At 40.4% G+C, this 25,311-nt stretch overlaps 1 protein-coding gene across 15 annotated transcripts in view; it reads right to left on the bottom strand.

Moving 5' to 3' along the window:
* FRMD3 (FERM domain containing 3) overlaps positions 1–25,311 on the bottom strand; it is a 382,586-nt gene that overhangs the window by 316,318 nt on the left and 40,957 nt on the right. For 5 of the 15 annotated variants that reach the window (XM_070495928.1, XM_070495925.1, XM_070495927.1 and 2 more), the window contains one exon: positions 4,220–4,253. The exons of the other annotated variants lie outside the window; for them this stretch is intronic. The gene's annotated coding sequence lies outside the window, so the exon portion shown is untranslated. The remainder of the gene's footprint in view (positions 1–4,219; positions 4,254–25,311) is intronic. 15 annotated transcript variants of the gene reach the window in all.

Genomic DNA, 25,311 nt, shown 5'->3' with positions numbered 1-25,311 from the left:
AATTCCCTCCAGTTAACACTTGGGTGTAATAAAATGTTTCATTTTCTCTATGTGCCTTGACGTGAAAAGGCTTGAAACACCTGCTCTAGGTCACAAGAAGCCAGGTAGGTTGTTTAGGCAGAGCCAGGGGCAGTGGGGTCAGAGATAGAGTATACTGGGAATGGACTTGGCAAGGACTAGGCTGAGCGAGGTGTGATGGTCAACTTTGTGTGTCAACTTGACGGGATCACAGGATGCCCAGATATGTGCTTACACATCATTTCTGGGTGTGTCTGTGAGGGTGTTGCCAGAGGAGATTAGCACTGGAATCGGTGGACTCACTAGAGCAGATCGTCCTCCCCAGTGTGAGTGGGCATCATCCAACCTGCTGGGGGTCAGAATAGAACAAAAAGACAGAGAAAGGCTGAATTCTCTCTCTGCTTGACTGGGTGAGCTGAGACATCGATCTTCTCTTGTGCGTGGACTAAAATTCACACCATCGGCTCTCCTGGTTCTCAGGCCTTAGGACTCAAACTAGAATTAACACCACTGGCTTATGTGGGTCTCCAGCATGCAGATGGCAGGTCGTGGGACTTCTTAGCATCCATAATTGCATGAGCCAATCCCTTATAATATACCTCATTATATATATAAACACAGACATATATGAAACAGAAGTGTATATACATATATGAGACACATTTATATATATACACACATAAATGTATATGTGTGTGTGTGTGTGTATACCTTACTGGTTCTGATTCTCTGGAGAACCCTAATACAGGAGACCATCCAGGTTTGTCTCTTGGACCCAGGGATGGGGAGATGAGTCCCAGGAGAAGGAAGCAGCAGCTGGCATGGAAATGGGGAGAAGGGATGAGTGAGAGAGAGGCCTGAGGAAGAAGACTCAGGGTCAAAGGGAAGAAGGAATAGCATCATTTCTGAGCACTAAATGCCTGAGAGAGTGACACCTTCTGAACAGAGGAAGAGAAGCCATAGGGGTCGGCCATTTGGGGAATTACGGTGGTTGATTTGACTTTGCCGGTGCTGGCAGACAGCTTATACCTGTGCTGAGCTGTGCTTTGTGTGCGTGGCCTCATGGTAGGTGTTGTGTTGGCACACGTGTGTGCAGATTCTTCTCGGGAAACTCCACATCCTGTCAGCCTCACTTCCGACTGGGTGCTGCTTCAGTCACCAGTCCCGTGTAGGCCCTGACCAGCTTTGCGCAGGTGTACCTGAGGGTCCCTCACCTCCCTAGAGCCGGGAGCCTCTCACTCCTCACCCAGGGCTTTGCTGCTGATGCTATAGGATGAAGTGCCCACCAGGCCCAGCTGGGTACTCACATGTGCAGCCCCGAAGTGTGGAGGAGCTGACAGACTAGGGACAGCCCTTGACCAGTGGGGGACAGGAGCCAATGCCAAGTGTGCATCCCCTAAGGACAGTTCTGGGACATCTTGCATTGGCTTCAGCCAGTGGTGGTGATGGACTTGATAAGGCATCTTGTGTTGGCACTTGCTCCTTCCCTGCTTCACTCCTGCCCTTCACCCACGCTCCAGAGATCACACCCCCAAATCGACTGCTCACACTCAAGCCCAGGCCTAAGGCTCTGCCTTTACAGGAACCCAGGAACCTTGGCCAGGACAGAAAGGACCTGCAAATCTTTCTTATTTTCTGTAAGAAGATATTGGACTCATTCTCATCTCTGTATCTGCTTTTTTTTTTTTTTTTAATTTATTTTTAGTGAGGAAGACTGGCCTTCAGCTAAGGTCTGTTGCCAATCTTCCTCTTTTCTGATTCTTTTTCCTCCCCAAAGCCCCAGACACAACTGCATATCCTAGTTGTAAGTCATTCTAGTTCTTCAATGTGGGATGCCTCCACAGCATGGCTTAATGAGTGGTGTGTAGGTCCATGCCCAGGATCTGAACCGGAGAACCCTGGGCTGCTGAAACCGAGCAAAGGAACTTAACCACTCAGCCATGGGGCCAGCCCCATGTATCTGCTCTTAACATCTCAGCAAAGGTGTTTGCTTGAGGACATAACTTTGAAGGCTGAGGCTGGAATCTCATCAGCACCTGATATAAGATTTTGTCTTCATGGAGGTCCTGTAGTCTGTCCATTCCTACACGTGCAACTTGACCTTCTGGTGAAACTAGACCACATCGTGTTTGCCGCTGTGTAGATTTTTAGTGAACTCCCCATGGGCCTCCTGCCACTGCCTGGTATGGAGGGATGTTTAGGAAAGAGCCATGTGAAAACTGCTAAAGAAAAGTCTGTGATGAAGGAATAGAGGATGTTGTCCTCAACATTTCTCAGTGTCCGCTATATAAAGATTCATTGGGAAAACCTCTCTCAGGTTGAAGAGACAGGAAAAGCTGCGTTCTGAGAAGGATATCCAACCAGCAAGGGTAAGAAGAAATTCAATCACCTGGCTTGGATGTCAATAAATATTTGGAACTGGAACAAAGAAGCCTTTCACTTGCGTAATTCTTCTCAGGTTTCCTTTTTCCTAAGTAAGATTGCCACAACATTTTAACTGCACTCTTGAATCAGAATGTTTCTACTTCCAGAAGCTTCCCCCTTAACATTTACCCTGTTGTTCTTATGTGCTTATGACAACGTACCTCCCACACACAACTAAAGAAGCAACAATTGAAACGAACTGTTTCATATTAAGGATCCAGGTCATTTAACATAGCACACTCACAACTACAGCAGGCTAATGGTGTCAGCAGACAAGAAGAAGGTCAGTGAGTCAACACTTGTCTAGTTCCCCTGAGGTGGAGCCGTCTGTCAGATGATTCCTGTTCACTCACTCTTGTTCACTCATGGTCTCTTTACTCTTCCTTTCACTCTCAACCTCAGACCATGCTAATGGGGGGTTCCCATTCCACCGCTTTTTTGAAGTTTTGTATGAGGTTAAAACATGATAAGTTGGACTCGGATGTCTAGTTTCAGTGTCATATGGTAAAAGCCAGAGTTAAATCAAAAAACAAGACAGTAAGAATGTATACAATAAAGTGAACTTTTTGTGAATTTACAAATGAAAAACTGTTCATTCCCCCGACACACATCATCCCATACCCAAGTATAAAAATCAAGATAAATTTAGATGGTAATCATGCTTGCTTTGTGACCTTGGGAAAATCTTTGACTTTCATCTCATTTTTTCCACCCATAAAATGATCATTAACAATATATACTGCCAATTCAAGACATCCAACCCTGCTTAAAGGAGAGAGGATGAACCAGGGGTTACCAGAAGCATTGAAGTTGCCATATGATAGACTGGCAGGCTGGGAAGAGCCTTGTTACCCAGTTGACAATCATGGCAGTCAGGAGGCCTTTCCAGTGTTCGCCCATGGTGGGGACAGATCCCAGTCCATTGATATGGGGCTCTCTTCCTCCAAATATGGTCCACAAACATTGGTGGTTCTCAAAGTTCTATCAGATGGTCTTTTGATAGTTTGGCCACTTCAGAGGAAAATGTGATCAAATAATTTTGTTTACATAGACTTCAGAAATTTGAAATGTAATGTTAAATCACAATTTTCACAGACATCCTATTACATTCTTAATAGTCATTATATATATATTTTTAATTTGTACATATGTTTCAAGGACTTTGTTGTTTAATTAATCTTGGAGTATTTTCACCTCACCAGCATGTTACCCCTGATGTAATGTAGTATTATCTAATATGGTAGCTAAGATAGGAATAGACTTAACAATTGAACAATTTTCTTCTAAACTGATATGAACTAATATATGCCACCAGCATTGCTATAGCATTTTGCAGTTTACAAATGCTTTCAGCTTCATTTCAACAACACTATGAAGTACATAGAACAAGTATTCGCCCCTCATTTAGAAGAAACTAAGCCCCCCAAATTTAAGTGGTTTGCCCAAGGTTGCGATAGCTTCTGATCCATTAATGTAGCTCCACCAAAATTTGAAATATAATGCAAGGCAACAGAGAAACCATCACTCTTTTTACAAAGATGCATGATTTACAGAATTTGGTTTTTGGTTTTCTTCCAGATCACTTTGTACTATGAGGGGCATTTGAACTGCCATCAAAAAATACTTTTTTTTGTTTCATTATACTCTTTATGAACTATCTCAGGCATAATACTTTTCAAAAACAAGGATTTCTTTATGATACCAATAATGCAAAGTAACGATGGGTTTTTATTATTTCAATTGGCCTACTTAATAGTTCTCAAGTGAGTTGTCTTACCTATTCCTTCAGGGCCAAAATATCTCAGGTTTTACTGTGGAAAAAAAAAAAAAGCTTATCAAGATATCTCAAGAATAATGGACGATTGCACAAACAAGTGACTGTGGAGTTTGGCTTTTTCCCAATAGTTGATGTTTCTTCATTTGTTCAAGAATAAAATCAATGGCACGTTTTTGGACTTATTTTTATGCCATATGCATATTCTTGTAACAGAACATGAAGACTGACTTTCCAGGTCTGAATGAAGCCACACTGGAGTAGGAATCCTCCTCCATGACAACATATGTGTGACATGCTGGTTGGGTTAGCATCTGAATGCAGTCACTAAGGAGCTCTGACCATCATTTTCCTACAATCCAACATCATCTGACAGAGCCCCCAGCACATGCTGTCATCCTGATGACTTATCAATGTGAATTTGTATTCTCTAAATTCATAGAAGTAAAGTCTAAACAAAAAAACCAACAAGCTGTTGAACTTCACCTATAACTTAAGCTTTTCATCAAGTCTTATATAGATGCCTCATGAGAGAGATCAACGTTATCCCTCTCATCAATATGAAACTATTATCATTTTTATCATCAACTTTTTGAGATTCATCCCAAATTTTATTATTTAAAAATTTGTAGGGTCAGCCCCAGTGGCCTAGTGGTTAAGTTTAGCGTGCTCTGCTTCAGCAGTCCAGATTTGTTTCCTGGGAATGGACCTACACCACTTGTGGTCACTCTAGGGTAGCGACGCACATACAAAATAGAGGATGACTGGCAACAGATATTAGCTCAAGGCGAATTTTCCTCAGGAAAACAAAAAACAATTTTGTGACAAATATATTTTTAAATTAACTGAAAATTTTTGGTTCACATGCTACTTGAATATACTTTACAGGCCCTACAGAGAGAAAGAAGTTCATAATTATGACATCGGTATTTGCAAACTGTGTTCACAAAGAACATTTTTCCATGAGATGGACCAATTAAAATCATACAATGGCAATTCACATTTTACCAATCCACAGAATTAAAGTAAGTTTATGGACAGAATTTTCTCAAGATTATGTTTTTCTCCCAAATATTTTCTTACATTTTTGGATACATGCTGATCTTGTCTATAGATGAGCATCACTAGTAAATGATTAAAATGATAAACTGATAAAAATATTTACTGAATCTTTTCATTATGTATTTTTTCTGATATGCATAAGACATTTTTTTTGATGATAAAAGGATTTCTAGTTGACATGACAGAAATAAATATCAAAAAATTTCAGTGTATTATATAAAAAGTGCCATGACTTCTAGTTTCACTTGAAAAAAATTATTTCAGAAATTATGTTAGATAAACATCTTAAACTTCTCCAGGGCAAAAAGAAAATTCCATGAATAAAGTAATAAAAGACAAATTGGAAAAAAAATATTACAAACAAATACACAAAGAGGCTTTTACAACACAGTAAGAAAAAGAAAGATGACCCATAGAAAATGGAGAGAGGACGTGCATTGGCCTTCCTCAGATGAGGAGCTACAATCACAGGACTCCTGCAGGTCTGCGGTGATTCCTGAGACAGGAAACTGAACATGCACAGTAAGGACCGTGGCTCCTTAGATCCTTCTGGGCTTGTGGTAAATGTCTGGTGAGTATCATTCAATACTTTTTCACTCTGAATCCATGCCCCCCAAGCAATCTTCTGATTAATCATTTGTTTTCTCAGGTTTTTGGAACCTCAAAGGGATGAGTTGAGTTGTAAACCACAAATGCATAAATAAGTTCTGGGGCCTATACATGAGTCTCATGGAAAGAAACTAACCTGTGAGGGAATTGGGAGATGTTAGGGGTACAAACTTGCAACTAGTAGATAAATAAGTCCTAGAGATCTAATGCACAGTACAGTGATTACAGACAATACTGTGTTATAAATTTCATAGTTGCTCAGAGACTAGATCTTAATTGTTCCCACAACGAAAAAGAAATGATAATTACGTGACATGATAGAAGTGTTAGGTAGCATTATGGGGGTAATCATATCACAATAGAAAAATGCACATCTTAAACATACACAACGTTATCTGTCAATTATATCTCAAGAAAAAAGAAACTAACACTCTGTAACAGAAGTTTATAGACAACAAAATACCTTATCATTTGTTACACAACCTTGGTTAGAAAAAGTAATTAGAACAGAAGCTAAGGTCCTTAGTCAGCAGTTAATGAACAACTCTTAAAATGACAGTTCTCAAAGTGAGATCCACAGAGCACTGGGGTCCTTTGGGAGCTTGACATCTTCCCAAGACTTAAAGAGTTCTCTAATGAGATCAATTTTGATATTACGGAATGCAATTTTTTTATCTATTGTATGATGAAGTGTGTCAACATCTGGATAAATTTGCATCAGTGAACCAATACTTACCAAATGATCAACACATGACGTTACAAAATCATGGCATGGGTAAACGATATATTCAAAGTGCAAGATAGATGAAGGGATTTTAATGTAATAATACAAAATGCTCATTTGTATGGCTTCAGATTCAGATTTGATATAATACCAAAGGAGAATATAGAGAACTCTCTTAAAAGGCTTTTAAAATAGCCCCACCCACCCCCCTGCTTCCAGCACATGTCCATGTGAGGCCACATTTTCTTCATATACTTCAAACAAGAGCAACACATTGAATGCAGAAGCAAGTATAACAGTCCTCCAATCTTCTATTAAGCCGGACAGGAAAGAGGTTTGCAAAAATCTAAAATAATGTCACTCTTCTTATTGATAACTTTTGTTGTAGAAAATATAGACATTTTTCCTAAAATACGTTATTTATGTTAGCATGTAAAGGGTTTATTATTTTGATTTTCAAACAAATTAAGAAATATTTAAAAATTTCTCAGTGCTAATTTTTAATACAGTAAATATCAATAGATATAATCCCTATACAAAAGCTCTTTGGAGTCCTCAATAAATTTTAAGAGTCCTAAGACCGAAAACTTTCAGAACTGCCATCTTTAAAGAATGATGGGAGGAAGCTGACATTTCTTTTGTATTGGCCACTGGGAAATTGAGTAAGTCATCTGTGGAGAGTGCAGGAGGCTGTGGGTGGAGGGTAAGCTGAGATTTGAGAAAAGGTGAGAAAGGCTGAGATGGTTACTCTGGAAACCAGAGGGCACTGGGAATAAAACAGGATGGTGCTCTTGGGGTTCCTTGTAGGTGCTTCCTCTTGGACATCCTTTCTGATGCCAGTGGCTGTGTGAGCAGGGGCTTTCGAGCCTGGAGAGCTGTTTCCAGATGACCCAGTGCTGCTGGGCCTCATGCTGTCCTCACTGTCCCAGAGCCATACTGAGATCAAGCAGAGGCGGGCTGAGTGTTTCACATGGTTCAGTTCACCACTGTCCCAGGGGTTCAGGCCCAGTCCCAGAGACTCAGCATGGTCAGACTCCATCTGCTCCCTGCCTTCTTTCTCCATTACCTGAGGCGCCCTGCAGACCACCTCTCCTTGTAGAGCCTCTCCCTTCACATTTATATCCACTCAGGCAAATGGCAACCTTGAGAGAGGGTTCACCATCCAGCAGTTCAGCAGATATAACCAGATTCTAAACTTAATTTTGGCTTAACATGGATGCGCATCCCCCCCGCCAAGTCATGGTCAAAGAATGTTCTCCCTTGTTGTACTATGACTTCTTCTCCTTGGTGTGCCCTCTCAGACCTCTTTATGCTCTCAGAATCCTCCCTTTTTAGTTTCTTGTTAGAACTTAGAGGGGAAAAGTAATCCTCATGTGTCAGGCAGTCATTCGACTGTGTTGATGAGTCATTCATTAACTTAACAGTTATTTACCCAGTACCCATCACATGCCAGGCACTGCACTAGTGATGGGGACACAATTGGAAGGAAAACAGTCATGATCAAGACCCTCACAGTGCTAACAGTTGAGTAGGGGACAGACATTAGACAATTAAAATAAATGTCTAAGTATAAATTATGATGAGTGCTATGAGGGAAAAGAGTGCGTTCTATAATCGGGAGAGACTTGCTGAGGGGCAGTCAGGGAAATCACCTCTGAGGAAATGGAAGTGAAGGAAGCCCATGTGAGCTGGGACCAGAGGAGAACACAGGAGCTAAGAGGAATGAGGAGGGAAGGGATGCAATGGGACGTTCCAGTCAGAGGAAGCAGCACATGCAAAAGCTCAGGAGGGAATGCACTTGATCAGTTACAGGGATTTAACTAAGGCCAAGGCAGGGTGACAAAGGAGGGGGGCAGCCCAAGGTGAGAGTTGGGCAAGGGCCAGATGACATGGGACTTTGTCGGCAACGTTAAAGTGCTTGGATTTCATTCTAAGTGCAATGATTCTCCATTGAAGGCTCTTGAGCACAAGAGGGATGGTCCAATTCTAAAAGATCCTCAGACTGCCAGGTGTGCAATGGATTTTAGGGGTGGGGAGGCTCAGGGCATCTCAGGAGTGGAAGCCAGATAAGCAACAGCAGGCGATTGCAGCAATTCAGGGAGAGACCAGGCAGCTTGGACTAGAGGGCTGGCATGTAGACAGGCAAGGGGGGGACACCTGGAATCTGTGACTGTATGAATATAAAGGCATGGCACTGGAGGAGGGGCAGAAAGAGAGAGAACACGGCCCAACACAGAGTCCTGAGGAGCCCCAACATTTAGAGACAAGGGTCAGGCTGTCATTGGGCGAAGTTGGTATGAATGACCATAGTCTCCAACAATTATTGAGCACTTACCATGTGCCAAACTGTGGGGTGAACTTTACATGTGTTACACATTTATTACATGATCCCTATGGTGGAGCCCCGGCATCTGATGACCATGGGAACTTCCACACCAGCCTGCACTGGTGACTTGCAAATGTCTTCTGCATGAGCAGATAGAAACCTATGCCTTATATAAGCCACTATTTTTTCCACTCTGTTACAAGCAGCTGAACCTAATATAAACCAATAGGGAAAGACACTGGGATAGCTCATAGAATCGACGGAAGAGACGAACCTTCAGGCTTTGAGATGGGCCAACACCAGGACAACTCAAGCATCCTCGACAGGAGGCCTTCTGCTCTAGAAAATTGCCATTCACCCAACTGGCCTGGGTATCTCCCAGGTTCAGTTCCAGATTCTAAGTTTCCGGGAGAGAAAATATGATTGGCTCAGCATCGATCATTGGTCCACCCCAGACCAAATGGCTATGGTCTGGGGAACAGGGTCATACAGCAAAAAACTTGCTACTAGGCTTCTGCACCACAAGTCCTGAAGATCCACTGCTAGACTAGCTGGTAGCAAATTCAGTTCAGGGTGACCACAGTCAAGGGGGCAGCAGTGGGACTCTGCATGTGCCCCTATGGCCTTTCAACTTCCTCCTCCCTCTCTCTAGGATCTTCTTCCTCTTCGCCTGGACAAATCCACTTACCCTTAAGATCTTGCTAAAAATGTCCCTTTTTAGGGAAACCTTTCCTACTCCACCCCAATCCAAACTAGGTCCCTCTGCTAGAGCACCCCATTGTCTTCCTTCGTGTGAAAGAAAATACTTACAGTGTGTGTGGAATGATTTGCATAAGGCCTGCCTTCTCCACCTGTCTGTATAATCCTTGAGGGCAAGAACCACATTCATTTCATTCCCCACTTTGTTGACTGAGTGAGCCAGACCAAACATTTCGCCTTTTCAACATTCCCAATTATCTGGAGTCAGCTTTCTCAGGATATAGCCTGATTCCTTCAACCTCTGGCCCAATGGGCCCGTTCTCACTTTCCAGGATGACTTAAATTTGTATCAGGGAAGAACCTGCTATCGTAGGAATAGCTCTGGACACAGCAGCAGGAGACAGGGCTCAGGTCTCAACTCTGCCATCAACTCAAGTCACTTCACAGAGCTGAGACTGAGTTTCCTAGTTCATAAATGAGGTTTGTGATGAGATGATTCCCAGGGCTGTTCTAGTGCAAATGTCTCTGATTGTACTTATCTATAGCAATTCAATCGTCTGTGTATGGTTGGAATTTCCCTAAATATATGAAAAGAGAGAGATGTAAAGTATACATGGAGAGAATGAATATATGTTCTCAACAAAATTCAGAATGGGCTAGCTGTTCTTTAGTGTCAGTCATCATGGGCAGAAAGTGAGGAAAATGCAATAAAAAGTACAGAGTTGAAGACAATGAGAAAAACTGCACAAGAAAGGAAAAACGTAGGTCTTTCTGGTAACACAGAATGAATGGCATAGGCATCTGAGTCCCTGGTGCACAGATAGCTTTATCTTGTAGAGGGATGGAAAGGAAAGGTCTGCCCCCACCCTAACCTCCCACCTCACCTGTCAGCTCAACCATGCTGAAACCTCTTTAACGAGTTCTGATGTCTTCTTACTTAGATACAATTGACATAATGTTGTATAACTTTAAAGTGTACAACATGTTGATTTGATATATTTATATACTGAAATATGATTACTCCTGTAGTTTTAGCTCACACCTCTATCACATCATACAATTATCATTTCTTTTTTTGTGGTGTGAACATTTAAGATCTAGTCTCTTAGTAATTTTGAAAAATGTAATACAGTATTGCTGATTATAATCAGTCTGTCATGCATTAGATCTCCAGAACTTATTTATCTTCTAGTTGCCAGATTGTACATACCCTTTGATAACATCTCACTAATTCCTCTACCCCCAGCTCCTGGTAACCACCATTCTACTCTCTGTTTCTGTAAGTTCAGCTTTTTTAGATTCTACATACAAGTGACATTATACAGTATTTTTCTTTCTCTGTCTGACCTACCTCTCTTAGCATAATGTCCTTTCTCCATTATGTGTTCTTGGCTCCTTTGTTGGAGATTAGCTGTCCATGGATAGATGGTTTTATTTCTGGGCTCTCAATTCTGTTCCATTGATGTGTGTCTGTTTTTCTGCCAGTAACATGCTGTTTTGATTACTATAGCTTTGCAGTGTATTTTGAAGTCAGGGATTGTGATGCCTCCAGCTGTGTTCTTTTTTTCTCAGGATTGCTTTGGCTATTTGGGGTCTTTTGTTGTTCCATATAAATTTTAGGATTCTTTGTTCTATTTCCGTGAAGAATGTCATTGGGATTCTAATTGGGATTGCACTCAATCTGTAGATTGCTTTAGATAATATGGACATTTTAACTATGTTTATTCTTCCAATCCATAAGCATGGAATATCTTTCCATTTCTTTGTGTCTTCGATTTCTTTCAGTAATGTCATAGAGTTTTCAGTATATATGTCTTTCACCTCCTTGTTTAAATGTATTTATTTTAATCCTTTTGTTGTGATCATAAGTGGGATTGTATTCTTGACTTCTCTTTCTGCTAGTTCATTATTAGTGTATAGAAATGCAACTGATTTTTGTTTGTTGATTTTGTACCCTGTAACATTGCTGTAGTTATTATTTGTAATAGTTTTCTGGTGGATTCTTTAGGGTTTTCTATGTATAGAATGATGTCATTTCAAAGAGTGAGAGTTTGATTTCTTTCCAATTTGGACCCTGTTATTTATTTTCCTTGCCTTATTTTTCTGGCTAAAATTTCCAATACTGTGTTGAATAAGAGTGGTGAAAGTGGGCACCCCTTGTCTTGTTCCTGTCCTTAGAGGAATGGCTTTCAGTTTTTCACTGTTAAGTAGGATTTTGCTGTGGGTTTGTCATATATGGCCTTTATTATGTTGAGGCACCTTCCTTCCATACCAATTTTATTGAGAGTTTTATCATAAATGGATGTTGGATCTTGTCAAATGCGTTCTCTGCAACTACTGAGATGATTGTGTGATTTTTATTCCTCATTTTGTTAATGTGGTGTATCACATTGATTGATTTGTGGATGTTGAGCCATCCCTGCATCCCTGGTATAAATCCCACTTGATCATGGTGTATGATCCTTTTAGTGTATTGTTGTATTTGATTTGCTAATATTTTGTTGAGGATTTTTGCATTGATGTTCATCAACAAATCAGCCTATAATTTTCCTTTTTTGTATTTTCCTTATATGGCTTTGGTATCAAGGTAATGTTGGCCTCATAAGATGAGTTAGGAAATGTCCCATCCTCTTCAATTTTTTGGAGTAACTTGAGAAGGATAGGAATTCAATCTTCTTTCAATTTTTGGTAGAATTCACTAGAGATGCCATCTGGTCCTGGACTCTTGTTTCTTGCGAGGTTTTTGATTACTGTTTCAATCTCTTTGCTTGTGATTGGTCTAATCAGATTCTCTATTTCTTCTTGGCTCAGTTTTGGGAGGCTGTAGCATTCTAAGAACTTATCCATTTCTTCTAGGTTATCAAGTTTGTTGGTGTATAGCTTTTCAAAGTATTTTCTTACAATCTTTTGTATTCCTGTGGTGTCTGTTGCAATTTCTCTTCTTTCAATTCTGATTTTATTTATTTGAGTCCTCCCTCTTTTTTTCTTAGTGAATCTGGCTAAGGGTTTGTCAATTTTCTGTTCCTTCTCAGAGAACCAGCTCATAGTTTCATTGATCCTTTCTATTGTTTTCTTAGTTTCTATTTCATTATTTTTGCTCTGATTTTAATTATTTCCTGACCTCTGCTAACTTTGGGCTTTGTTTGTTCTTCCTCCTCTAGTTCTTTTTGGTATACTGTAAGCTTATTTATTTGAGATTTTTCTTGTTCTTTGAGGTAGGCCTGTATTGCTATAAATTTCTGTCTTAGTACCATTTTTGCTGCATCTTGTAAGTTTTGGTATGTTGCATTTTCATTTTCATTCGTCTCCAGGTATTTTTTCTTTTTTTTGCTGAGTAAGATTTGCCCTGAGCTAACATCTGTTGCCACTCTTCCTCTTTGTGCTTGTGGAAGATTCACCCTGAGTTAATATCTGTGACCAATTTTCCTCTATTTTATATATGGGTTGCTGCCACAGCATGGCTGATGAGTGATGTAGGTCTGCACCGAGGAAGTGAACCCAGGCCGCCAAAGTGGGGCGCACTGAACTTAACTATTAGGCCACTGTGCTGGCCCCTCCATGTATTTTTTGATATCTCCTTTGATTTCTTCATTAATCCAATGGTTGTTCAGTAGCATGTTGTTTAGTCTCCACATATTTGTGCCTTTCATAGCTTTTTTCTTTTACTTGATTTCAAGTTTCATAGCATTGAGGTCTGAAACAATGCTTGATATGATTTTAATCTTGTTAAATTTGAGGCTTGCCTTGTTTCCCAACATATGGTCTATCTTTAAAAATGTTCCATGTGCACTTGAGAAGAACGTGTATTCTGCTGTTTTTGGATGGAATGTTCTATATATATCTATTAAATCCATCTGTCTAGTGTTTCATTTAAGGTCACTGTTTCCTCATTGACTTTCTGTCTGGATGTTCTGTCCATTGACATAAGTGGGGTGTTAAGGTCCCCTACTGTTATTGTTTTGCTGTCAATTTCTACCTTTAGTTCTGCTATTGTTGCTTTATACACTTTGGTACTCCTGCTTTAGGTGCATATATATTAGTAAGTGTTATGTCCTCTTGGTGCAAAGTCCCTTTTATCATTATATAATTCCCATCCTTGTCTCTCATTATCTTTTTTATTTTTAAGTCTGTTTTGTCAATATAAGTATGGCTACACCCACTTTCTTTTGCTTGCCATTTGCTTAGAGTATCATCTTCTATTCCTTCACTCTGAGTTTGTCTTTAGAGCTGAGATATGTTTCCTTGAAGCAGCATATTATTGGGTCTTGTTTTTAAATCCATTCAGCCATTCTGTGCCTTTTGATTGGTGAGTTCAATCTGTTTACATTTAGAGTGATAATTGATACAGGAGGTCTTAATACTGCCATTTTATGTTTTGCTTTCTTGTTGTTCAGTATTTCCATTGTTTCTTTTTCTTTGTTCTTATGTCTGCCATTTCAGTTTGGTGGTTTTCTGTGATGGTTTTCTCAGTTTTCTGTTGATTTATGATTTGTGATTCTACTCTAATTTTTTTTTTTGTTTTGTGGTTACCATGAGGTTTGTATAAAAGATCTCATAGATGAGATAGTCCTTTTTCTGATAGCCTCTTATGTCCATTAGCCTATGCAGGTTCCATCCCTTTCCTCTTCTGTTTTGGTAGTCAAAAATGATTCTTTTTTGTGTTCTGACTTTGTGACCAAATTGAAGTGTTTATAGCTATTTTTGATGCATTATTTTCCTGTATCCTTCATGTTATAATTGTTTGCTAACTTATTCTGATAGAAAGGTGCAATTTTATGATTTTTTCATTCCCTTTATCTCCTGTTCAAAGATTTTAAAATCTTTGCCTTTTTGTATCAGGCAGGAGGGTTCCTTTAAACATTTATTGTAAGGCAGGTCTAGTGGTGATGAACTCCTTCAGCTTTTGTTTGTCTGGGAAAACTTTTATTTCTCCATCATATCTCAATGACGATTGCACTGTATACAGTATTCTTAGGTGATAGTTTTTGTCCTTCAGTATTTTGACTATATCATTCCACTCTCTCCTAGCCTGTAAGGTTTCTGCTGAGAAATTTGCTGAAAACCTGATGGGGATTCCTTTGCAGGTTATTTTCTTCTGTCTTGCCGCCCTTAGTATTTTTTCTTTGTCATTGACTTTCAACAATTATAATTTTGTATGCCTTGGAGAAGGTCTTTTTGGATTGATGTAATTGGGAGTTCTATTAGCGTCATGTACTTGCATGTCCAGTTCCTTCCCCAGGTTTGGGAAATTCTCAGCTATTATTTCTTTGAACAAGCTCTATGCTCCTTTCTCTGCCTCTTCTCCCTCTGGGATATCTATAATCCTTAGGTTACTTTTCCTAATGAGTTGGAATTTTCTCAAAGAATTTCCTCATTTTTAAAAAATCTTAGTTCTCTCTACCCTACACCTAAATCATTTCTGTTTCTATCTTCTAGCTCACTAGTTCTTTCCTCCATAGAATCTACTCTATTTTTTATGCTTTCTACATTTTTTTTAAAACCTCATTAATTGTGTTCTTCATATCCAGAATTTCTGTTTGGGTTTTTTTAGAGCTTCAATCTCTTTGGTGAAGTATTCCTTCTGTTCACTAATTTTACTACTGAACTCATTGAACTGTCTTTCTGATGGTTTTTGTAATTCGTTGAGTTCTTTATGAGAGCTATTTTGAATTCTCTGTCAGTTAGACTGTAATTTTCTGTGATGAGATTTGATTTCTGGAGAGTTGCCATTTCCTTCTGTTCTGCTCTGTTACTGTAGTTCTTCATGGTCTTTGATGAATTGATCCTCTGCTGGTGCATTTGTGGTTGTAATCACTTTTCTTATTTCGGTATGGCTTTGGTAACTTTGGTTCTGGTTACCTGGGTCTCCTGTTCCTCCACTGGCTGTCTGTGGGCACAGGTGCTATTGTCCCATGCACCACATGCATTGATGTTCTCTGTTGTCTGGGTGTGCTCCTTGCACTACTGTCAGGTGTGCTGGGTTCACTAGTGTTGCTGTCACTGGCAGGGGCCTGGGAACCCAGGGACTTGTATGCAACCCCTGCTCCTCATGAAGCTGGTGTTGGGGGTGCTGCCACTGGGGACTAGGTGCTCCTACCTGGTCTGCTTGCAGTTGTGTAGGTCAGGCCACTGCCACTGCTGCCACTCCACTGACTGTTGCTGGGAGGGGCTGCCACCACTCCATGGGTATTCACACAGGTAGGGGCTACTGCTAGCTGCCTCTGCTGCCCCACAGGCATTCACAAATGCCTGGGGCTGCTGCCTTCCCACAGGTCTTTAGGTGCACAGGGCCAGGCCACCATTGCCTCTACTCACTATCACACGGGCCGCTGGGTGAGGATCCACACCCTTGGATTACTGCCACCAGTGGAGAGAGATGAGGCTGTTCCCCTAGTTTCACTGCTTCCTGAAGGCCAAGTCCCCCCACCTCAGACGTATAGCTGCCTGGATCTCTTAGTCATCCTGTTGTGCTGTGTAGAGAATCCTCTGTTGGTCAATGGATGTCTGGTTGTAATTTAGAGGGGAGAGGCAAAGGGACTCTACATGGAGCCTGCCATGATGCTGATGTCACTCTCATAATCTGGCATAATTTGTAACATGGCAACAGATAACTAATATCCTACGTGATGATCATTGATATTTGCAAAGATGATCCAGGGCACTGAAATATCCTGATGCATTTTCTGAATCTTCAATAAGAAGTGGTAATTGAAAACAGCCTACTGATATTGTTGAAGGCTTAGTATACTCAAATTCCCTGGGTGACATTAATCGCAACCCTCACTCAACAAGGAGGGCTGATTAAGCTGAAATGCATATCCCCCTAACCTTCAGGGTTTCTAAGAGTTTACTATAGAGAAGAACTGAGAAACAGTAAGAGAGAGGAGCCAAATAATGAGCAACTCAGAAATTTTCACTCAATTAGAGGAACACACTCTTAAAGAAAATTTGGAAAGTATATACCACATGAGCAAAAGTTTTGAAAGGCTGGCATACTTCGAATTAAACTAAGAATAGTCAACTAACTTTTCTTCAAGAGGTTAAAGAAGAGGTTATTTTTATAAGAATTATGTAATATAACTGTATCTTCCATTCAAAGAGAATTTGGAGGAGAAGCTTAGTTATCTAGTGGATTTCTACTTGTAAAAACTATCATCATACTTGTATTGACCAAAAGGTAAGAGAAAATGTACCTGGAGTGCATGAAAATGAAAATAAATAAAATAAGTAATGCAGGTCATCATTTTAAGTGTTTCCTGAATCAACTGGCCACTGGTAGAGGAGATAGAAGAGATGATAAAGATAAGGTAAAGGGCATATTTGTTTTGTTTTATCTTAAAGTGCAAATATTTTTTTAACTAAAGTGTAATTCTTATTTAGTGGCAAGCATTCACAAACCAATACCTATGAAGGAGTATTGTGCAATATCATTGGTGTCAGAGACAGTTACACTCAGGTGCAATGTCAGCAGAAACACTAGCAGCAGGTTAAGGAATAAATCAAACTGGAGGAGATGAAAGTCAAGATCAATTTAGATTCTTAGCATATCAGACATTCCTCATTCCTGCTTTGCTAGCTCATTTTCCTGAGTCCCTCACTGCTGCTGGGACTTGTATATTAAGCAGATAAGATCCCAATTGCATGTGTGCATGATATATCCTACATACAGAAGTATATACAATGTATTTGTACAGTTTAAAGTGAAAAAATAAAACAACACCCTTGTATCTGTATTAGTAAGAGTTCTCCAGAGAAACAGAACCAATAGGATATATAGAGATATACAGAAGGAAATTTATTATGAGGAATTGGCTCACATGATTACAGAGGCTGAGAAGTCCCACAATATGCTGTCTGTAAGCTGGAGGCCCAGGAAAGCCAGTGATATAGTTCCAGTCCAAGCATGTAGGCCTGAGAACCAGGAGCACCAAAGTCCAAGGGCAGGAGAAGATAGATGTCCCAGCTCAAGCAGAGAGAAGGAATTGCCCTTCCTCTGCCTTTCCATTACAGTAATCACACCTTATCCATGGGGATACATTCCAAGACCCCCAGTGGATGCCTGAAACCATGGATAGTATCAAACTTTATATGTATACTATGTTTTTTCCTATACATACATATTTGAGGTGTGACAGCAAAACTAGCATTTCTTTTTCCTTCCTCACAATTTCTTAGATAGAAGATTCATTCATAATGAAGATCTTGGCTACCTTGGCATATAGTTTTTTTCTCTCCTTATGAAGTCTAGAACTTGCATCTTTTCACTTAAAGGAAGCACTTTATGGCTTCTCTTTGGCATATCCCAATAGCCAGCATCACTAGTCTTGTGCTTTGGGGTCATTATTAGGTAAAATAAGGGTTACTTGAATGCAAGCACTGAACCAGGACGGCTACTAAGTGACTAATAGGCAGGTAGTGTATACAGTGTGGATATGCTGGACAAAGGGATGATTCACATCTCTGGCAGGATGGAGTGGGACTGTGTGAGATTTCATCACACTACTCAGAATGGCATGCAATTTAAAACTTATGAATTGTTTATTTCTGGTTTTTTTCATTTAATATTTTCAGACCTCGGTTGGCCTCAGGTTACCAAAACCTGAGAAAGCAAAACCACAGAAAAGGGGGACTACCATACATGTGGGCACTCAAAGGATTGGATGACGTCCACTCTCATTGTGGAGGGCCATCTTCTTTACACAGTCTATCAATTAAAATGCTAATCTCTTCTGAAATCATCCCCACAAATACACCCCTTAGTTCTGTCAAGTGACACATCAAATTAACCATCACACTATCCAATATCTAGGTTAAGAAACAGAATATTGCCAGTTCACCAGAAGACGTCTTGTGCTCCTTCTGACACCCTTCAACTTTAATTTTAGGTTAATCATTCTCTTGCTTTTCTGCATAGTTTTATTATTATTTTTAAATTATATCACTTTCTTTTGGTGAGGAAGATTGGCCCTGAGCTAACATCTGTTGCCAATCTTCCTCTTTTTTTTTCTCCCCAAAGTCCCCCAGTATATAACTGTATATCCTAGTTGTAGGTTCTCCTAGTTCTTCTATGTGGGATGCTGCCTCAGCATGGCTTGATGAGTGCTGCTAGGTTCATGCCCAGGATGTGAACCAGCAAACCCTGGGCTGTCGAAGCAGAGCATGGGAACTTCACCACTGGGCCACAGGGTCAGTTCCATGCATATTTTTATTATATGTGTATATATCCTTATATTATAAATGTATTACTGAATTTTCTTGTTTTCAAACTTTCTGTAAATGGGAGTTATGTAGATTTAATTCTTTTAATCAGAATTATAGTTTTGATATGCTTTTTTAGCCGTAGTTTATTCATATTATTGGTTATACAGTGTGTTCCACTGTTTGACTATGTCACGATTTACTAAACCAGCTCATCACTAATGCATATGCACGTTTTTTTTCAGTTTGGGGCTATTATGAATGTGACTTCTTGCTCATTTGTGTACATATTCCCTGGTGTATAAACCGAGGAACAGAATTGCAGAATTGAAGGGTTTGTGCATATTCAGTTTTACTATCATGCCAAACTGTCTTTCCAAAGTGGTGATACCAACTTACATTTCTTTCAGCAGAGGATGAATGTTCTCAATTCTTCATATCCCATACATATATCTTCAGAGTACAAGTTTTGTACTTCTTTTATTAATTTTTTCCTAATTATTTTGTTCTTCTTGATGCTGTTGTAAATGGGATTTTCCTTCTTAATTTCATTTTCAGATTGTTTATTGCTAGTGTATAGAAACATAATTGCTTTTTGCACATTGACCTGTAGCCTCAAACCTTGCTGAACTCATTTATTAGCTCTAATAGGGTCCTTGTAGATTCCTTAGGATTTTCTATATACAAGATCATGTCATCTGGAAATATAGATTTACTTATTCCATTCCAATCTGGGTGTCTTTATTTCTTTTTCTTGTCCGGTTGCCTTGGGTAGAACCACCAGGTAGAATGTGGAATGGAAGTGGTGACAGCAGACATCCTTGCTTGTTCCTGATCATAGGGGAAACATGCAGACTTTCACCATTAAGTATGATGTACACTGTGGGGTTCCATGGATGCTCTTTATCAAGTTGAGGATTTTGTATTCCTAGTTTGATGAGTATTTTGATCAGGAAGAGATTTTGATTTTGTCAAATGTTTTTTCTGCATCTATTGAGGTAGCAGAAATCATTGTGCCTTTGTGCAAACCTTGTTCTGGGCCCTTCAAGTGGCCCTTTTTAGTTATGAAGATGTGAAGCTAGTACAGTCATTACTTCCAGAAGAATGTGTAACAGGCTACTTTGGGGCTTGGCTAAGATCTTGGATTTGGTCTGTGGAGCTTTCTCATGCATCCATTTGACTTCTTAAAGTTAAACCAAGATGAAGGACTCTTCTGGAAGAGAAGTGATACAGACATAACCTCTTCTTAATGAGACATGTCAGATCTGTGAGGCACCTTTTATGGGAATATCTGCCCCACCCAGTCATCATGGTAGTTGATTTACTTCCCAGGAAGAGCTTCTGTGCATTAAGAGAAGGTGTTAGCCACTGTGCCCCAATTAACCCTTATGGAATGGGTAGCTGTACACAGGAGCCTTTCCACAGCCACCATTACTGGGCGAGACTTACAGTGCAGGCTATCCTCAACCTGAGGGTGATCTGGCCTTGGGTTACTATAGTGTCTCATGCAGGAAGCAGTGCCTCACTGAGCATCTCTTCAGGTTTACAGGGTACCATGTGCCTCAGCTAGCATAGCAGTTCCTGCAACAGACAGACACGACCTAATACCAGACCAATGTTCAGTCTCTGATTGACCATTAGTAACAACTGAGAACCCCTGAGACAACTAGAACTAGCAGGTGGCTCTCTCTGGAAGCCAAAAAAATGTGAAAGTCAGCTCTTGGGTACCTCTGAGTTCTGCTGTCCTGGAAGAAAGCACAGGAGGGTTATTCCACTGGCTCTTGAGAGCAAAAGTGCTGGAAATCTTTTGTTTGTCTCACCAGATACACTCTTTGCCCTTCTCTCCCAAGCTCTGTGCACAGGAGATTGGCATGAATGGGCCAGCTCAACAGACTACCTAACTCTCTCCCTCCCATTTGGGTTTGGTCAGTGGGGTTTGATCTTTAGCAGGAGATCAGAGGGCAAAAGAAGGCGAGGATAGGTCATTTATTCTCCTGATCCCCTCCCTGCTGGCTCAACAAATGGTGTCTGTCTCTCTTCCTAAGGCTACATTTCATGACAGACATCTCTATCCATACAGCTCTCTCTTTCTCCCTCTTTCTGTCTCCCCACCCCCATAAAGACTCTCTCTCATCACCCTGTAACACCTACCCTCAGTTAATAGGACAAGGACACTGCCCCTTGTTGCTTTTACTAACCCAACCTGCATCTCTGTAAATACTCCCTTTGTTAAACCTTTTTCAAATGACCGACCTTGAGCGTGCTTTTTTCTGCCACCACTCTGACTAGTATAGGCAAGCGTCACTTAATGATGGGGATACATTCTAAGAAATGCATCATGTGATTTTGTCATTGTGTGATCATCATAGAGAGTGCTTACACAAACCCAGATGGTTCAGCTTCCTACACACCTAGGCTCTACGGTACTAATCTTATGGAACCAGCATATATGCAGTTGGTTCTTGACCAAAATGCCGTTACATGACACATGACTCTATAAAATACACATAAATAATTAAAACCTTCAAATGATCTTGGGGGTAAGTCTGTAGCACTTATTTTTCTGAAGTTAGTGAAGTTTAAACTGCAAAAGACTTTTGGCACAGGCTATACACACACATACACACACATACTCACCCAACCATTGACAAACTAACCTGGTATTTTCAAATCGAAGAATAAAGAGTTTTGTCCTTTTACTTCAATCTTTCATTTTTTATTTTGATTCTACTTTTTCTTATTCTACCTAAAATACAGACAGTCCTTGCCCTCTATATCAATTTCCTAACAGGTGTACAAATCCCTGTCTTAGTCAGTCCAGGCTGCTATTACAAGAATACCATAGATTGGCGGAGTGACGTAGCATCATGGCAGAGTAAACTCTTCCCTTGGACTATCCCCTCTAAGATACAAATAAAAGGACATTCATACACCAACAGAGGACATATACACATCACAAAAGACATTTGGGAGACCCACGCAGCCATATGCCTGAAGGTGGTAGTGGGGCTGGATCCTCTGGAAAGTGGAAGCTGATCCGAAGGAGCTCGGTGGAGAGAGACTGGTTGTGGCAGCGGGAAGTGTGCAGGAGAAAAGGGCACCCTGTCTCCACCCATACTCCATCCCCAGAATCATCCGTAGCATGTTGTGTTGAGTGGGATTGTGGCAGTGGGGAAAGGGTGCAGGCACTCCAGCCCCAGGTTTACCTGGAGCAAAGTGCAGAGAGCTTGGCAGCAGTGGCAGGAAAAGTATGCAACCCCAGAGTCATCTGGAGACCAGTGCAGAGACTGTGGGAGCTGTGGAGGGGATGTTGCACAGCCAGGAGAGGCATCCTGGTCTCCACCTGGTGGCCTAGCCCCAGAATCATCCAAAGCATGTTGTGGAGTGTGTGGCAGCTGCAGAGGGAAAAGTGTGCAACAAAGAGAGGCATGCTAGACCCTGCCCAGTACTCCAGCACCAGAATTGTCTGGAGAACAGTGCAGAGAGCTTGGCAGTGGTGGTGGAGAAAGGGAAAGTGCACAGTCCTGCAATTGCCCAGAGTTCCACACAGAGGAACAAGCAGGGGCTATGAGAAGTGCTGGGGAAGGAGAGTACCCCATCCCCTGCCTGGTGCTCCGGATCTCCCATCGATCAGTCACTCAGAGAGGAAAGCAGTCAGTGGCTGGAGCTGGGGGGCCCCTGTTTGTGCCGGGCAAGAATACACAGCGCCTGATCCCCATCCTGTGGCAGTATGTGGCCACAGCAACCTGACAAGCTCACCATAAGGAAGCAAAAATCTACCCCATCAAGCACTATGAGTAGGTATCTTAAAGATCCAGACCAAAAGGAAAGTGACAAGTACACAGAAACCAACCCTGAAGGAACAGAAGTCCATAAATTAAACAACAAAGAATTCAAAACAGCTATCATAGAAAAACTCAACAAGTTACAAGAAAACACAGAAAGACAAAATAACAAATTCAGGAGCTTCTTCACAAAGGAGATTGAAACCATGAAGAAGAACCAATCAGAATTGTTAGAGATGAAAACCACAACGGATGAAATAACGAAAAATCGGGGTTCCCTAAACAACAGAGCTGACAGTATGGAGGACAGAATAAGCCAGTTAGAGGACAGTACTATAGAAATGCTTCAGAGGGAGGAGAAGAGAGAACTAACACTGAAAAGAAATGAAGAAGCTCTCACAGAAATATCTGACTCAATCAGGAAAGGCAACATAAGGATTATAGGTCTTCCAGAGGGGGAAGAGAAGGAGAATGGAGTAGAAGGTTTGTTCAAAGAAATATTAGCTGAGAACATCCAAAACCTGGGTAGGAAGCTGGAAATCCATGTGAAAGAAGCCTCCAGATCTCCTAACTTTGTCAATGTAAAAAGAGCCACTCCAAGGCATACAGGAGTGAAACTGGCAGAGGTCAAGGACAAAGAAGATATAATAAGGGCAGCAAGGTAGAAGAAAATAACTTACAAAGGAACCCCTAACAGGTTATCCGTGGATTTCTCAGCAGAAAACTTACAGGCTAGGAGAGAATGGAATGATATATCTAAAATCCTGAAAGACAAAAACTTTCAGCAAAGAATACTCTGTCCAGTGAAAATCTCCTTCAGATATGATGGAGAAATAAAAGCTTTCCCAGATGAAAGCTAAGGGAGTTCATTTCCACAAGACCCCCCACTATAAGAAGTCCTCAAGTAGGCGTTCATACCTGAAAACAAAAATAGGAAAGGGGCTACAAAGCCCTGAGCAAGGAGATGAATGGTAGGCAACAATCAGAAAATGGCAGCTCTCTATCAGATCAGGTTAGTAAACGATTAACTTCAACATCAAGGGTAAATAAAAGGAAAACACCAAAACAAAAATGATCTCATCTTTTTAACCACAAACTCACAACACAAGATGGAAAGAGATATGACAAAAAATAAGTTAGACAGGGAAGAGGAAAGGGATGGAATCAGTATAGTCTAAGGAAATAGGAGGCAATCATAAAATGGACTATCTCAGCTATGAGATTTTTTATGCAAACCTAAGGGTAACCACTAAACAAATAATTAGAACAGAGACACTTGTGATAAACAAGGAGAAAACGAAGAAAACCAACAGAGAAAACTACCTAATCAAATTGGTAGTCCGAAATACTTGGGATGAGAAACAAAGGAAAGGCAGAAGAACCTTGAAATGTCTGATGAGGGCAGTATTAAGCCCTCATATATCAATAATCACTCTAAATGTAAATGGACTGAATTCTCCAATCAAAAGACACAGAGTGGCAGGATGGATCAAAGAACAAGACCTAACAATATACTGCCTCCAGGAAACACATCTCAACTCTAGAGACAAACATAGGTATTAGATCTGTGAATTTAAAACCAAAGATGACTTCCTAAGTTTAAAATACTTTCAAGAAATCATGAAGCAAAAGACCAACTGCTCTGATTACATAAAATTTAAAACTTTTATTTGTAAAAAAAAAAGTAGGATAAGCAATTTCTTAAAAAATAGCATATTTGGAAAATTACATTCAGAAAATAGGGCAAAAAGCATCTTTAGAAAATACATTATTTTTATCACCATAATGAGAAAACATTTTCACATTTATTATTTGTTGATGAATTTTTTCTGTCTGTGGCCTTTGTACAGGGCAGCAAAATTAGTCTTCCTAAAACCCTGTTTCCTTATGACATTTCCTTGTTACAGGAGTATAGTGCGGAAATTAATAAGCAGAAAGCTTATTAAAATGGAGTTGGGAGGTCGATAAGGGGAGCTCTCACAGATGACATCATAGCAGAGCCCAACAGGAGAAGAAAGACTTCCTCTTCTTGACAAGTAAGAAGTTCAATCAATGAGAGACTGTCACAACTCGGCCAATGAAAAGCCACTACACTTCGAGCTCTCAATTCCTCCAATGGACTCATTGTTTACAACAGCGCTCCAGCTTCCTCTCCCCCTCTATCAAAGAGTCTCTCTTCTCTTTGTTGCTAGGGACTTGTACCTGGCTTGCCATGGCCACAGATCCTGAATTGCAATTCTTTGCTGATCCCAAATAAATCCATTTTTGCCGGGGACATAACTGGCTGTCATTTGTTCAAGGTCAATAATAGCAATTCTCTGTCACTTGCCATTCTCTAATCTTGGTCATTTCAGTTTGATCTTCATATACTTACTATATCCATATACCATCTGTGCCTAATATTTATTTACTATAAATTTATCTTTGTTCTAACCAATATTTCTGTGAAGTCAAAAGTTTTTTGTAAATGAAATTAAAATATTTAATACAAATTTGAAAATATGAATGTCTCCCACTGAAAATCACCTATGCTGACTGTGGTGGTTAATTTTAATGTGTCAACTTGGCTAGGCTATGTTGCCCCGTTGTTTGGTCAAATACCAGTCAATGTTGCAGTTCTGGTGTTTTCTGTATGGGATCAACATTTATATCAGTAAACTGTGAGTAAAGCAGACGGCCCTCCACAATGTGT

Source organism: Equus asinus, chromosome 23 (genome assembly GCF_041296235.1).
Source record: "Equus asinus isolate D_3611 breed Donkey chromosome 23, EquAss-T2T_v2, whole genome shotgun sequence".
Classification (NCBI taxonomy): domain Eukaryota; kingdom Metazoa; phylum Chordata; class Mammalia; order Perissodactyla; family Equidae; genus Equus; species Equus asinus.
Note: the sequence above shows the minus strand (reverse complement) of the source record. Positions and strands in the feature narration are given on the sequence as shown.